The following is a 15,996-nucleotide window of genomic DNA, read 5'->3' on the forward strand; positions in this document are numbered from 1 at the left end:
TGTGTGGTCATTAAAATGCATTAACAAGCCCAGTCACAAAAGTAAAGTGCCATGGGAGAGACAGAGCACAATATCTAACTGGCTATGCCAGCAAGGAGTCTTACTACTTAGCTAAGGACTCCTGTATTTCCTAAAACAGTGAACCCCCAAACTGTCTACAAGTCTCATAAATTTCTTAGGATATGCCATTCCTGTATTTGCACCAACTTCTAATATACATATATAAAGCACTGGTTAGATAATTAGCCACCTTCTCAGTGTTTTCTCATGGCTACCTCAACACCTGGTTTTCTAAAGGAAATCATCTTACAATTTTACTTTAATTACTCATCTTGATAATATTACCATTGACTGTTTTCAAACTATATTTCTCTGGTATCGTGAAATGTTCTTTCAATGTTTCTGGAAAAATAGGTTTGGCTTATTTTGATTTGAATTGCTTCCCATTCCCTGTTTAAAGGCAACATGAAATCAACTTCCCATGTCCACCATTGAGTCATTAACTGTGGACTGATTTTCCTTCTACATATCTGAAAAACAAACAATTGATGTTTGGAAAGGCTGTTTGAAAGGTAAGGTTTGAAAGTTAACTTTGGTTCTCAAGCTTCCACACTTTTTTCTTGTCCTATTTTTCTGAACATTTTATACAAGAGGTTCTCTTAATGGAGAAGAAGCTTCTATATTCATACCAGGTGATTATAAATACCACTAATAGGATGCTTAGAGAAAAAGGAGTTGTCCCCCAAAGGCCCACTAATCTGCAAGGAGTAGTTAACCAAGCCCATAAGATAAGGGACCTTCCTAGGAGATCAGATGGCGCTAGAAGGCTACAGGAAAGACATGCACTATGATTACCAGTTAAATCACACGCCCTCTTGAGCGCACCCACTGAGTCCGCCAACACACACAGCCACTCCCCTCCTAATGGATGTGGGAGATTGATAGGAGAGGAAACTTACAGAGGATCCAGAGCTTTATGACCACGTTTCTCTCCACTCTTTCTGGAGAGGGTCCATTCTCTTAAGTGAGAATGTATTATAAAGAACTTTGCTTTCACTTGTAGAAGCGTACGTTCATTTACTATTGTGCTTCTGCCTTGTGAATTCGTTCTGCACTGAGAAGCAAGAATCAAGGAAAAACATCTCATAACTCAACACCACAACTTAGGTCAGAAACATCTTAGTCCTGAAATTTTTATATATATAAAATTTAATTGTTTAAAAACATGTAAAAGAAATCTTTTGCAGCAGATTCGCCAATGAAATATGTTTCTTGAGTTCTTACTTGTTGCTGTCATGAGGTTGATTTCAGGGGCAACTTTGACAACTTCAATATTTTCTGTGTTTGTCATGATGTTGGTTATCGGTCAAGTTGAGAGAATATTAGTTTTCTTTATGCCAAAATGTAATCCATACTAAAAGCTGTAATCTTTCATCTTTAGCAGAAAATGTTTAAATCATTTTCACTTTCAGCAACAAGATTGCATCATCTGAAATGTGATAGTTCTTATTTATTTTTAGTTTTATTGACATTCACTTCACATATCATACACATATCACACTTCACATATCATACAATTTAATCATTCAGTTATATTAAGAGTTGTAGTGAATCATCATTATAGTCAATTTCAGAACATTTTCTTGTAGTACTCATGCTTGCTAGCTCCCCATTTTCCCCTTTCCTGCCCTGCAATGGCCCTAAGTAATTATTAATAGTAATTGTCCCTAGAGATTTACCTATCCTGGATTTATATAAAAAAATCATTTAAAACACAATCAGGAAGCAAACAAACAAAAAACACCTACAACAAAGGAGGAACTGATTCCAGGAGTCTACATATAGCCTCCTCCCTGGGGGAGGGACAGCAGAGAAGAGGGCAGGGGGAGATGTCAGACAGTGCAATATATGACAAAATAATAATATATGAATGATGAAGGTTTCATGAGGTAGGGGGGAGTGGGAAGGGAGGGGGAAAATGAGCGGTAGATATTAAGGGCTCAAGTCGAAGGCAAATGTTTTGGGAATGATGATGGCAACAAATGTACGTATGTTCTTGACACAATGGATGTATGTATAGATTATGACAAGAATTGTATGAGCCCCCAATAAAATGATTAACAACAAAAAAACAAACAAACACCGACAACAAATACCCCAGCAATGATTGGGAAAAACAGAAAAAACGTCAATCGAAAAGAAAGCAGAAATGTTAACAATCAAAACAACTTTAAATCAAAATAGAGATCAAATGGCAAGGGATTACAACTCTAATGACAACTCTATCTGCCATGACTGGCTTTACAGTGCTGTCTGATGACAAGGGCATTCATATCTCTGGACTATGTTCAGAGGGGATTCACGTGGGAACCATACAAACCGATTTTGTGCTTCCGCTGTCATCCATAGGCTTCTTCAAACCAGATGTTCACCATTTAAGCTCCAATACGATTCCTTCCTTCGCATTTGGATTTTATTAATTACAATGCTTGTATCACACAGGTTGAAGTGCTTCTTCCATGCATATTTAGTTTACATCTCACTTATCTGGTTGCTTGCTTGTTTGAAGACAAGCTTTTAAGACCCTTGATCAGCGGTTCTCAACCTGTGGGTTGGGACCCCTTTGGGGGTTGAACGGCCCTTTCACAGGGGTCGTCTGATTCATAACAGTAACAAAATAACAGTTATGAATAATGATGAGAATAATTTTATGACTGAGGGGTCACCACAACATGAGGAAATGTAATAAAGGGTCACGGCATTAGGAAGGTTGAGAACCACTGCCCTAGAAGCTATTCTTTCTGATAGCCAAGCACCCTCTGGCTTCTTAACTACCTTTGCATTCATACCCATATCTTCAATGATCACTTCAGGGGGACAATTTTAAAATGAGTCATCCTTCAGCCCAGATGTCACATTCTTCTTCATATAGTTCACCTTCTCGGATTATTTTCATATCCTACAGATTGAGTAGATATGATGGAAGGATACAACTCTGATGGACATATATAATGATGTTACACCACTTGGTATACTCTTAACTACAGTGTTGAACAATATTGAACATTGAATATACCATGGACTGCTAGAACAACTAACAAATTTACCTTTGAAGAAATACAGAATGCTTCTTAGAAGTAAGGATGCTGAAACTTCCTATCAGGTATTTTGAGCACATTATCAATGGATTAGTTCCTGAAGAAAGACCCCATGTCTGGTAAAGGATCGGGTTAATGGACAATAACATTTTCAATGAGATCGAATTGACATAGTGACTCCAACAATAACAACAAGCATAACATTATTGTGAGGATGGTGAAGGAGTTGGTGCACCAACTCCTAAAATGTGTTTCATTTTACTGAGTGGAAATTTACTAGACAGCACCTAAAAACGAAAAGGGCATTTTCTATAATTCAATTAAAACAAATAAGGACGGAGAAACAAGTTAGTACCTCGTTGGTTATTAAATTAAACCTAATCACTATCCTAATTGGTTTTAAGGCAATGGGAAACAACAGCACACAAGCTAGGACACTCAGTGCCATTATTCCATGGAGTACTTGGAGAGTTCCATGTGCTCAATATCATGTCCCCTTTTCCAGGTGGTTAAAATGTAGCTTACTAAGATCACAGTATCATTAAGGTCACAGGGTTTATGTGGTATAGCCAGATTGCAAACACAAGTGAATGGGAATCTTCAGTAAAATGAGTCTCTTTATGTAGCCCTGTACCTTGATTCTTTGGAAAAACAATTTGAGAGGTTTCTTCCAGAGATGTGTTACTTTGTCCAACTTGATTGGCATTTCCTGGGTCAGGCTTAAACGGATGGTTTCATATTTTTTTGGCTGGCTGCATCATGCCCTGTGATTGGTCTGTTTTATTGCAAGCAGAATGTACTGTAGATTATGCAGATGAAGTGAGCATAGGCCATGAAATGAAGTGACTGTGGTTCATTGAAAGGATTTGTCAGTGAGTGGTTCTGCTGGAAGGTGTATGCTTTGAAATTGACAAGGCGTTTTTATATGTGTGCAGCCAACTTCAAAGAGGTTTCAGAAAGAAAGGAGAAGAGACAAGAGAGGCAAAAAGAAGAAACAGAGACTGGAGGTGATGAACCTCTTAACAGAGCTGTAGCATAGGTTAGGAGCTGTAACACTGAAGACAGCAAGGCGCCTGCAAGGGGCCCTAAGGCAGAGCTGGGGGTGATGGCTAGGAATGCAGCTAAGATCGCTGAACAAAAATGTTCTCTCAGAGCTGGATCAGTTAGCAGTGACGTGGCTGATGTCAGGGAGGCCAAAGTCAGAGAGGCTTGAGCCGGGGAGAAGGAGCATGCATGACTGATGCCGGCTGATAATGTCGGGGAAGGCTGTCACTGCTTTAGGCAAATGCAGGGAGCGGGTTGATGTGAGACGTTCTAAGCTTCTTTCTGCTTGACAGAAGCACACAGTGGGGTTGAAACCTCCCAAAACTCTTTCCAAATTTCAGGGAAAGGCAAGAAAATGATATGCTCTTAAGTATATGGTGAGGGAATTGAGGGAATGTTTAACAGGTTGCAATGAACACAGAACTTCAGCAATGGGACAAAGGAGGCATGGTTGACAGAAACAGGACACACCTGGTTACTCCCTGACGATCTGAGGCTCCATTCATTATCTAAACGGCCTTGCTTACCTAGATGGCTGTGTTTGTCCAAACTTTCTGAATGAGAACATTCATAAATTAAAAGGGAATTTGACTGCAAGGAGTAGGGTGGCTAGTACACTTAGGTTTTTCTGCAAACTTCGCCTTAAGCAGACAACATTCCAAACCATGTAACATGTCCAGCATTGATTAACAGCAGGGTAACTCTATTTGCCCTGTGTCATTCCCCACTGCTCATCTAAATAACTTACTATTTATGAGGTCTGTTTGAGAAGAAAATATTGGTGCTGACTTCTGTTAAGCGTGAGGTTGGGGTTTCACATAGGTGCCCAGAGAGAAATCTGAAAAGTTCATCACATTCATAGTTATTCATAATTATTTTAGTTAAAATTACCACAAATTCTCTTTCTCCTGGGCAGGGGTAACACCTTGGGCCGCAGTATCTGGGATTCTGGTAAGAAAAAGACTTCGAATTATGACCATATGATGCGCATTTTCAGTCCATCCGGTGGTTCTTACCTCCAGTCTGTCGAGGTGGCTGGTTTCACCTCAGCGCAGTGAAGCCAAGGCTTGACTCCTGGAAGCTGTCTAGTGGTCCGTGTCATCAGAAGAATCTCAAACAGCCCCATCCAGTCCTCCTTGTGTTGGTCCCTTGGGGAAGAAGTCTTCCACATCCTCAGCAGGACTAGGTCTCTAGGTGGAAATGTGCCGAGAACCTGTAGGAAAAGGAGACCTAGATCATACATCACAGAGTTACATACTTCACATAGGTCTTTATCTCAACAGACTCTTCTGACAATGATCAACGCGGAATGAAAAGGCTTCCCCACACGCAATGCCACAGAACCACTGGAGATCGAGTAGAGCAAGATACAATACCCGGTTTTATGTCAGCTGCATTCCTCACAGAGTTTTGCCACTGTCCTTTGAAGAGTGTAATTTGTCTGATGTCTTAGGGCTCCGCCCAAGTGAGACTTCATTTCATTTGAACGGCTTTACTTACGTGTCCAATTTCTTCTGACACAAAAGTCAGGCCATTGCCGCTCTCCGAGGTGGATGGCAGACCACTCTCAGGATTAATTTCTTTTAACAGGACTTCCGAAGATCTCTTTGACTGGTCCACAAAGGATCTCCCGCAACCTGATACCGTGTCTACTAGAACTAGTAAAGTTATATTTTGAATCCTTGAGCATTTGAATATAATGCACCTGCCAATCCTTAAATGGCTGTTATTCCTGGTACTGTGTGGTGAGGTTAGTGTGTGGTGGATTCCTCTTTGCATTATTTATCTGGCACGGGCCACATCCCCTGAAGGCTAGATCTGCTGCTTGATATAAGCTATTTCCAGTTGTGTTGGGATAGGGTTCTCTAGAGGGACAAAACCAGATTGATAATTATATATATATATATATATATATATATATATATATATATATATATATATATATAAAGATAGATATACAACACAAGAAATGAACTATTAAATTATATACAGATAGATATATAATACAAGAGATGAGCAGTTAAATTATAAATAGATAGATATATAATACAAGAAATGAATAGTTAAATTATGAAGCAGTACAAATGGCTCAGTGCAACTCACTCCCGTGATAGAGTTGTGAGACTCTGGCAGGCCTTCAAGTCTTGAGGGCCAGCAGGTAGTCCTCTGTAGAGACATTCAGGCTATCCCAGCACAGGCAGCAAACAGCAAGGTAGGTCACCAACTGTCAACCAGGTCACCAACAGTCAGTCCTCAGCTCAAGAGAGGCAAATTCTAATTGTATGGTGAAGGATGTCCTGAAGGGACCTCAAATTACAGTGACACAGTTCACAGGTAGTGTAGCATGCAAATTGAGGCACAGAACTAGCAAGGCAGCTGCACACTTGTCGGATGATCAAAGAGCGAGAGACAAGAAAGGCGCGGCTCACTGAGCCATTTACCTCTCTGCCCTTCAATTAATCCCACATGTGTTTATTGGCCACGTTGGTCCTATTGACTTCACCTGATCCTTCAATTCTAGAGGGAAGCAATCTGGCTTTTCCTATTTTCTTCTGAGAAAGTTGCCAAGCAAGTTCATTGGGCACTTCCAGGCACAGTTTGTCTCCAGAAAAAAAATTAAAAAAGGAAATCTGGGCAGTAAACTTTTAAAATAAGGTCCCTCCAGAAGTAAAGGACCGCCTGGCATTTGAAGTCACTTGTGGATTAGACTCTCACTCCAGTGGCTGATCATTCATCTCTCTGGTGACTGCAAGTGCTTGTTTTGTTTGAGAAGCCCAAGACTGGTTAAGAACTGCAAAGGTTTAAGGCAGCAGATGGACAATGGACCTCCACTCAAGTACTTACTGGCAAGAACACATTGTTCTATTAAATTGGCATTCCATGATGCGCATCTTCCTGACACAATCACTGAGGACAAATGTGTGCATAAGCAAATGTGGTGCAGAAGGCTGATGGTGCCTGACTATCAAAAGTTATAGCATTTGGGGTCTTAAAGTCTTAAAGATAAAAAAGCAGTCATCTAGCTCAGAAGCATTAAAGCCCACATGTAAGAAGCAAATCAGCAGCGTGTGTGACCATGAGGCGTCGAAGGGATCAGTTATCAGGCATCAAATAACAAAAGAATCATATCATTGTAAATGTGGGTGAGTACAGAGTGGAGACTCAAATCCCATCAGTAGGCAACTGGACACCCCCTTACTGAAGGGTTGTAGGGAGGAGATGAGCCAGTCAGGGTGCAGGGTAGCAACAATGAAACATATAACTTTCCTCTAGTTCTTAAATGCTTACTCTGCCCCCACTATCATGATCCCAATTCTACCTTACAAATCTGGCTAGACCAGAGGATGTACATTGGTGCAGATAGCAACTGGAAAGACAGGGAATCCAGGACAGATGGCCCCTTCACAGATGACCAGTGGTGAGAGTGGCGATACCTGGAGGGTGGAGGGAAGATGGAGTAGAAAGGGGTAACCAATTATAAGGATCTACATATACCCTCCTCCCTGGGGGATGGACAACAGAAAAGTGGGTGAAGGGAGACCTTGGATAATGTAATATATGACAAAATAGTAATAATTTATGAATTATGAGGGGTTCATGAGGGAGGGGAGGGAGGGGGGGAAATGAGGAGCTGATCTTAGGGCTCAAGTAGAAGGCAAATGTTTTGAGAATGATGATGGCAACAAATGTATAAATGTGCTTGACACAATGGATGTATGTATGGATTATGATAAGAGTTGTACGAGCCCCCAATAAAATAATTAAAACAAAACAAAAGAACACACACACACACAAAAAAAGAACTGCAAAGGTTACTCCAGCGTCTATCAGAAGCAACAACAACAATGTAACTGGAGCTGAGTTCATATCCATGCCCCATTGAACTAATAGACCAATTACCTTACTATTCCATTACTTCTCTGAGCACTTGTTCTTCTGGCTTCTTGCAATAAGCACATGTATCCCAGTTCAGAGTAGGTGAAACCTAGTTCCTTTCCCAACCCCCCTTTTCAGCCTTTCCTACCTGTTGAAGCAGGACTGCCCTACTCTAGGCTGCTTGGGTTTCCTTCTCTCCCTCTTGTTAAATGCCTTGAAGGTGATGCCCACTAGCTGTAAGGCATTGATTCAAGTGACTCCTCTTTTCTGCAGTTTCTTGTGGACACTTGAATAACTCTGGACAATAAGGATCTGTTAATCATATGAGTATTTTTTGGGGTCTCAGGATCGAATCCGAGTATTTTTGAGAGATGTAATACGGTCTTTTCCTGGAAGGAGGAGGGCATGCTTCATCTGTCCATCAGTGCAAGACTTGGATCATACGGTTACCTTTCTTCTCAATTACTTTTATCCTCACTCCCGCCAGAACAAGTACATCTTTTGTTGTATTCTAGCAATTTGATCTCTCCATTTATTTGGGGCTCCAGGTGGGCTCAGCGGTGGGAATGGCAACTGCAGGGTCTAGGGTCCTGTCTGGGTCCTCCTCATGAAGCTGCTCATCTTCTTTCCTAGCCTCATTCAAAATGAGCCTCATTTCATCATTTGTGAGCAGAGTTGTTTTTTTTTGGAAGTGGAGGATTTTTATTGGGGCGGGGAGCTGAGAAAATATTACTATCGTTTATGCATCTCCCACTTGTGAGTAACAGAGCTGGTTCCCGTGGGATGCCTCCTTCCACCTCTGGCGAATGCATGTCCCGCGCTGCATGGTGCGGTAGATGAGTGTGGAGGGTGTCGGCTCGGGCTCCGCCGGCTCATCATCCGGGGCACCCTGGGTCTCAGGCTGCAATGGGGAGGGAATCCGAGTTCTGCAGAAATCTCTAGGGGCCGAGGGTGGAGGCAGCTTGTACACATCACGACTCTGGCTGTTGGTAACCTCTGAACCCTCCTCATCCTCAGGTAGCAGGGGACAGTGAAGAGGTGGGTGACAGGTCTCGCTCTCGACATGGCAGATGGGGTACAGCGGGGTGTTCTCACTAAACTGGGCCAACTCCACACCCCGGTCAAACAGCTTGATCACATACATGGTGGGACGCTGAGGCCCTCCTCTTGCTTCGCTGGAGAGGGAAGCAGGTAGATGGCGGTTAATCGTGCCTGTGATCAGCAGACACCTGTGGGGTGTCTGAGGGTGTCTTCCCAGCTTCCTCATCTAGTCGCTCCCTGCCTGTGTGGCTCATCTCCAGCAGACCCTGCGGAACAGCATCCAGTTGGTTCCCGGCCTTGGCCATCTCCAACTCCGTAAACCGGGAACATGGTTTACGCCAGGGATATGGTTGGCTGGGTCAGATGCACCCCAACTCTCTCTAAGCCAGGGGCCAGGGAGGAGAGCTCACAGTCCTCCATCAGCTGCGACCTCGAGCAGTTTTTAGAACCACCTGCACATCACTCCACTCGGGTCTTATGTGGTAAAGTTAGTGTTCATTCAATCTGACCTTCAGTCTGGATCATCTCAGTACATTGGTAAATCGATTAGATCAGAAATTGAGAAGGGAACATATGGCCAGAAATAACAAGCCAGCTGTCCGTGTGCAGTGACTCCCAGAGTCACAGTGGGAATTACTCTACCCTGCTCATTGGGGTCTCCCTGGCCAAATGTGGTACCTGCCTGCGCATGCGGAAAGGAATCAATGGAGGTGAGTCCCTGAATCATTTCCTTTGGGACGGTAAATGGGAAGAGGAGAGGAAAGAGAAGAAGAGCTTTGTCAGGGGAAGCCAGCCCCTAAACTTCATTACGAGTCCGGTAGGCACAATTGTACAGCGATAATAAGTAAAGATCATAGTAAAGTTATAGAGAGCATGAGAGATAGAAGTGAAGTATTGAAATAAATGGAGTCAGACACGATTCATGATAGCATGCTTACCTCAGGCCCGCTTGATGGTCCACGTGGAGAGAGAGAGAGAGTTTAATGCTAGCCCAGGCTTTTTATCTTCTCTGGAGACATGCAAGCCCCCTAATTACAGGCGAGGACATACGTAACAGGAAGGGGTTGTGCTATAGGTAATACAGTAATGAGGGGATGGTCTAGGGAAATACATGTATCAGGAAGAGGAAGGATAGAGGGTATACATGTGACAAGATGGGCGAATCCTAGATTTAGGATGGCAGCTTAACTTTGACCTATTCCCTAGATCTCCATAGGAACCATTATCAGTAGGGAGAGAATGCTTGGTCTCAGGCCTCAGGGAGAACTAGTTTCTTGTCCCCAGTAGCAGGGAGCTGAGGCCTACCCTGTAGTCTGGTGACTAACTGCCCTCGGGGAGGATGTCTGTAAGCGTCTGACCTCTCCCCACAGAGTTGAAGGAGCCATTTCTCTCCTAAATCCAGATTATACAAAGGCCAAGCATGGTTACTGCAAACATGCAATATTTTTCTTAGTCATAAATATAGGAGGACCAGCTAAATAGAATGCCCCCTAGTGAACTTCTCTCTGGAACAGAGTCTGGAATCCATTATAAACTACTTAATATACAGATTACAGAAGACTAACTGAACAGAATATGTCTATGATAGTTATATAATCTGGTGTCAATTTGGGCCTTGAGAGGATTAAGAGTGAAGGGGTGGAATCTGGTCTGTCAATCGGATCAAAGCCAATGAGGCCTCTTTGTGGGCAGGGCCTTCTCCTGAGAATTCTGGGAATTCCTGTATTTCAGACTCTCACTCTACTCATGCCCTTGGAAACACTCTACTGACAAGACACAGGCTGACCCCCCTGGGGGACATTCCTGTGGAGAAGCCACATGGACCTACCCTGATGCAGCCACAACCATGGACCTGGAGAAGCCACGTAGAGACCCCTGCCAGCGCTGAGATGCTTACAACGCCACTGGGTCCAAAGACTTTCTGCCCACTGGCCTGTGATCCTCCTGCATTCACCATCATTGCATGTGTTTCCTGAGTCTGAAGAGGACTTTATAGATTGGTATCGGACAAATGGGCTAATATCGGACTTATAGGTTTGGACTGGACTGGGTTGGGGTGCTTTCTTAATACAATCACCCTTTATAGAAATCTCTCTCTTATACACATATGAGTTTCTATGGATTTGTTTCTCTAGACACATGCCCTAGTAGACTTTCCTCCCAGGTAGGTAGTTTGGAAGCAACAAATTTACAGATTACAGATGAAAGAACTTTCAGGCACAGCCACAGACAGTTAGGAGAACCTAACTCACAGCTGATTGAACTCTCAGAACAGATTATAGGTCAAAGAAGTTTCAGGAATGACCTCAGACAATTAGGGAAAGCTATCTTGCAGACCAGAGAACTCTCAGGAGAGATGACAGATTTTTGAAGTCCATTAAGGCAATCAAAATTCCTGATAGCTTAGAACCCATTACAGTAACCAGACCTTTTAGATTACTGATGATAGAACTCGGCAGCATAGTCACAGATGGTTCATAGTTTCCTAACCCACAGAAGAGAGAAGAGGTACAGATTACAAATGAGATCCCACAGATAGAAATTTTCAGCCCTGTGAGTTGCAACTGCAGGGACTTAGGTCACAGAGAATGTACTTACTCTATGTGGCCAAATCAGAGACTTTGAATTTCTGAATTGAAAGCGAAGACATCAGGGGACAGAGGGGACAGCAGCATGGAGGCTATTGAACAAATAACCTTGTGTGATTGCTAGAGATCTCTGGTCTTCTCACTCACAGGTCCCTATGCCAGGCAATCCACTGGGGACCCCAGCAAGCAAGTTTCCCCAAATGGGTTTCTCAGTCCCTGGAAGAACCCTGTAAAGTCCCTTCTCGGTTATCAAAATGATAGCTGGTGATAAGATCTGGGATGCCTGTCACTGCTCCAGCCAAAGACAGAGAACAGTTTGTTTTTGAGAAATTCTAAGTTTATTTCTGCAAGCGCTTGACACAAGGAGCAGCAAGGTTGAAACCTCCCAAATCGGCTTAAAAAATTCAGTGAAAGGCCAGCAAGTTGCATACTCGCGGCTCTGTGGCAACTTGAAAGAATGTGTCAGGGGTTCGTTACAAGGCACAGAGGGCTTCAGCAAGGGGACAGAGGAGGCACAGTTCACAGAAATGGGACATATCCTGCCACTCCCTCAAGGTTCCAGGCTCCATTCCTTATCTAAAGACTGTTTGCCCAGACGGTTCTGTTTGTCCAAAGTAGAAGATTCCTAAGTTTAAAAGGAAATTTAACTGCAAGTCGGGGGTTGGCTGCTGTAGTTGAGGAAATTTTTGTGTGCAAACCCAGTCTTAAACAGACCAGATTTCAAACAATGTCACATTTTTTTATATTGATTATCAGCAGGCTCTTTTCTCTCCTGTATCATGACTGAGATAAGACAGAGAGGAGGGGCCCTGAAGGGGATGAGAGGAGGCCTGCATGGCCCAGAGAGGGTGTGCATGGTCAAGAAAGAGCAGGGCCTGCATGCTTGCATGGCTCAAATAAGCTGAGAGAGCTGTCCCGCACTGAACAGGGAAGGGATGTGCTTTCCTTTGCAGGTCGGCCTTCTGGACTTTGCCTAATGCTTCTTGGACATGATCCTGATTGTAGGCTGCTGAACGTAATCTCCAATTAAGTTCTGTCACTTCCTTAATAAACCACTGAAGTGGTTATAAGTAAGTCTACCGTGGGAGTCCTGGGTAGACATTGCAATAGACGATTGAATCTAGCACAGAAGTGGGAAGTGCCCTGGGCAGGATGGCTGAAATAAGAAAAGGTAGAAAGTTTCGAGAGCAGAGGTTTTTCAGACCTCGACCTCATAGGAATCGCCTTTGAACTGATGGTGATTCTCTTTTTCTGAGGTTAAAGAAATTAGGCATTACTGAAACATCCCCGATTGTAAAGCCTGTGTGTGTTCCACTTCAACACACACGAACTTGGCCTTTCTCTGCTGAAGTTATCACAACACCTTTCTCTCAGAAAGGAACTTTCCAGAGACTTCGTGGGTCACTGGAAGTGGACATCTGGTCCTATTCGTTTCCTAAGGCTGTTGCTGTTGTTGTTGTTGTTAGCAGTCATCAAGTTAGTTCTGACTCGCAGCAACCCTGTGTCTAAGAGGATTACCGAGTCCCGCACCGTTCTCACAATTGTTCTCATATTTGAGGCCATCGGCACCACCCCTTGTCGCTCTTTCACAGCCCCACTACTGTACCAATCATGTTGTCCTTAACCAGGGACTGGTTTCCCATGACGTGTCCAAAGCATTACAAAATAGGTGACTATAAAGAACAAAGACTTATTTTTCAGCCTTACGAAACATATGAGTCTGAATCCAGGGCACTGGCAGGGCTAACTATGCTCTCTCTGTTAGTGCAAGAGGACAGTCTCTTCTTGACTCTTTCAGTTTCTGTATTTCTGGGAATTCCTTGGCTTGAAGAAATATTCGCACGTGGTGTCTTCCTCCAGTATGTGTGACACTGCTTTCCTGTCAGTCCTTTTTCATAGGCTTTTTGAGGAATTAGGATTAGGACCCACCCCACTCTGATGTGACTTCCTTAATTTAACTGATAACATTTATAAAGAACAGACCTGCTTTCTTAACAAAGCCCTCTCTGCCTTTGTTATTATTGCTACCATAGAAATATGACAAGTGAGCACTTTTAAAAAACAGAAATTAATTTTCTCACCAGATAAGAGATTGTTCAAATTCAAGGCATGGCATTAGGGGAAAGTCTTTTGTCTGTATCTGTTTCTGTTGTTAGGTGCTGTCAAGTGGAAACAGGGAGTAATAGATTTAGCTTGCTGTTAGTCAAATTGTGGAACTATGACATGGTATGGTATGAAATACGGTCTGTTTACGATGGTTGAGATGTGGTTTGGTTTGCAGAACACTCGAATGGTAACAGTACCTTCCCTGCCTGCTGGCCCCCTCTCCATAACCCTCCTTGCAGTAAAATTCTATTTTAAACTTAAGAAGCTTCTAATTTCAGAAATGTGGACAAATAAAATGATTTGGGCAAGCAGGACCATTGAGATAAGCAATGGAGCCTGAGACCTTGAGGGCATGACAAGATATCTCCCATTGCTGTGACCCACGCTGCCTTTGTCCCATTGTTGAAGCTTTCTGTTCATTGTAACAGACTTTGGAAACATCCTTGAACTTGTCACATAGGTAGAGTACAGAACTTGCTTGCTTTCCACTGAATCTTTAAAGAAGTTTTCAGAGGTTTCAACCCCACTGTTTCCTTCTTCCAAGCACTTGCAGAAATAAACTTGAATATCTAAATCAACCTGGTCTCTTTATTTCGCTATAAAGTGGTTAGCATTCTGGACCTTATTGGGGCACCAATGTCAATTCCAAACCATAGAGAGCATATGTACCACACAACAAAACACTGCTTGATCCTGTACCATCCTCACCGTGGCTGTTATGTTTGAGCCTATAGTTGGCAACTGTATCTATGCATATCATCCAGGGTGAGTATCCACATACAAGTTTCCTGGGTTTATTAGCTGACAGGACCTAGAAGCAACACACCCCAGAAACCTTCAACATGCATACAGTCCATGTCTTTGAATACTATGCTCTAATAAAGAAACAGACTCGCTAGAGAAATGGCAGACTCTAGGACAGGGAAAGAAAGATACAAAAGGACTCTGGATCAGCTTTCAAGGACATTATGGAAAGAAGTGCTCAGCTGAAAACAAACAAACAACAAACCCCGATTGAAGCAGATGCCCTCTTCAATAAGTGGTGCTGGGAAAGATGGATATCTACCTGCAGAAAAATGAAACAAGGCCCTTATCTCACTCCATGCACAAGAATAAACTGAAGGTGGATCACAGACCTTGAGGTAAAACTCCAAAATATTTGGTCCATTAATGAGGAAATTTGGACAAACCTGAGAACCTTGGCACAGGGAATACACAGGCTATCAGAAATAGGGAAGGAAACAAATACAGAGGAGTCACAAATAGACAAGTGGGATATACTGAAGATAAGACACTTGTGTACATTGAAAGAATTCACCAAGAGAATAATAAGACAGCCTACAGACTGGGAAATCATCTTTAGCAACAACACATCAGACAAAGGCCTTATTACTAAAATCTACAATACTTTGCAAGCTTACAATAAGAAAAAAATCTAACTGCCCACTGATGATGTGGGCAAAGGGACCTGAACAGAGTTTTCATAGGGGCAGAAATCTGAATAGCCAATAAACATATGAGAAAATGTTCCTGATCATTAGCCATACCACATAAAATCAACTATGAGATACCACCAAACACCCTCAAAGATGACCCAATTCAAAGAGTCAGAAAATAACAAATGTTGGAGGGGTTGTGAGGAAATGGGAACTCTCATCCACTGCCAGTGGACCTGTAGGTATGTACAGCCACTATGGAAACCAAGTTGGTGATATCTAAAAGATATGGAAATTGAGCTACCATAGGACCCAGCAATTCCATACTGGGCATATACCCAGAAGAGGCAAGAAACAAACTACGGCCAGACATCTGTGCTCCAATGTTCATCAAGGCACAGTTTACAATTGCAAGGAGTTGGAAACAACCCAACTTTCCATCAACAGCCGAATGGATCAAAAAACTGTGGTACATACATACAATGGAGTACTATGCGCCCCTAAAATGCAGTGAAGAATGCATGAAGCACACTGCCTTGTGGGAAGAACTGCAGGAAAGCATGTTAAGTGAAGTAAGTCAAGCACAGAAGAACAAGTACAACCTGAGTCCACTGATGTAAGCTTAAAAACAAGCAAACAAAAAACGGGGCCTAGAAGAAAAACTACTATATGCATACATCCCTGAAGTGAGGTCCAGCAACTATGGCAGGGGGCAAACCCAATCCAGGGATATATACATCAGTCAACTCAATAAGAGGGGGAAAGAAAGAGAAAAAGGAAAAAAAGACATGGGTAGGCAGGGAGCAG

General features: G+C 42.9%; 1 pseudogene; it reads right to left on the reverse strand.

Moving 5' to 3' along the window:
• Positions 1 to 2,893: 2,893 nt before the first annotated feature.
• Positions 2,894 to 9,364, reverse strand: LOC142452545 (protein lin-37 homolog pseudogene; annotated as a pseudogene).
• Between the last annotated feature and the right edge of the window lie 6,632 nt (positions 9,365 to 15,996).

Source organism: Tenrec ecaudatus, chromosome 7 (assembly GCF_050624435.1).
Source record: "Tenrec ecaudatus isolate mTenEca1 chromosome 7, mTenEca1.hap1, whole genome shotgun sequence".
Classification (NCBI taxonomy): domain Eukaryota; kingdom Metazoa; phylum Chordata; class Mammalia; order Afrosoricida; family Tenrecidae; genus Tenrec; species Tenrec ecaudatus.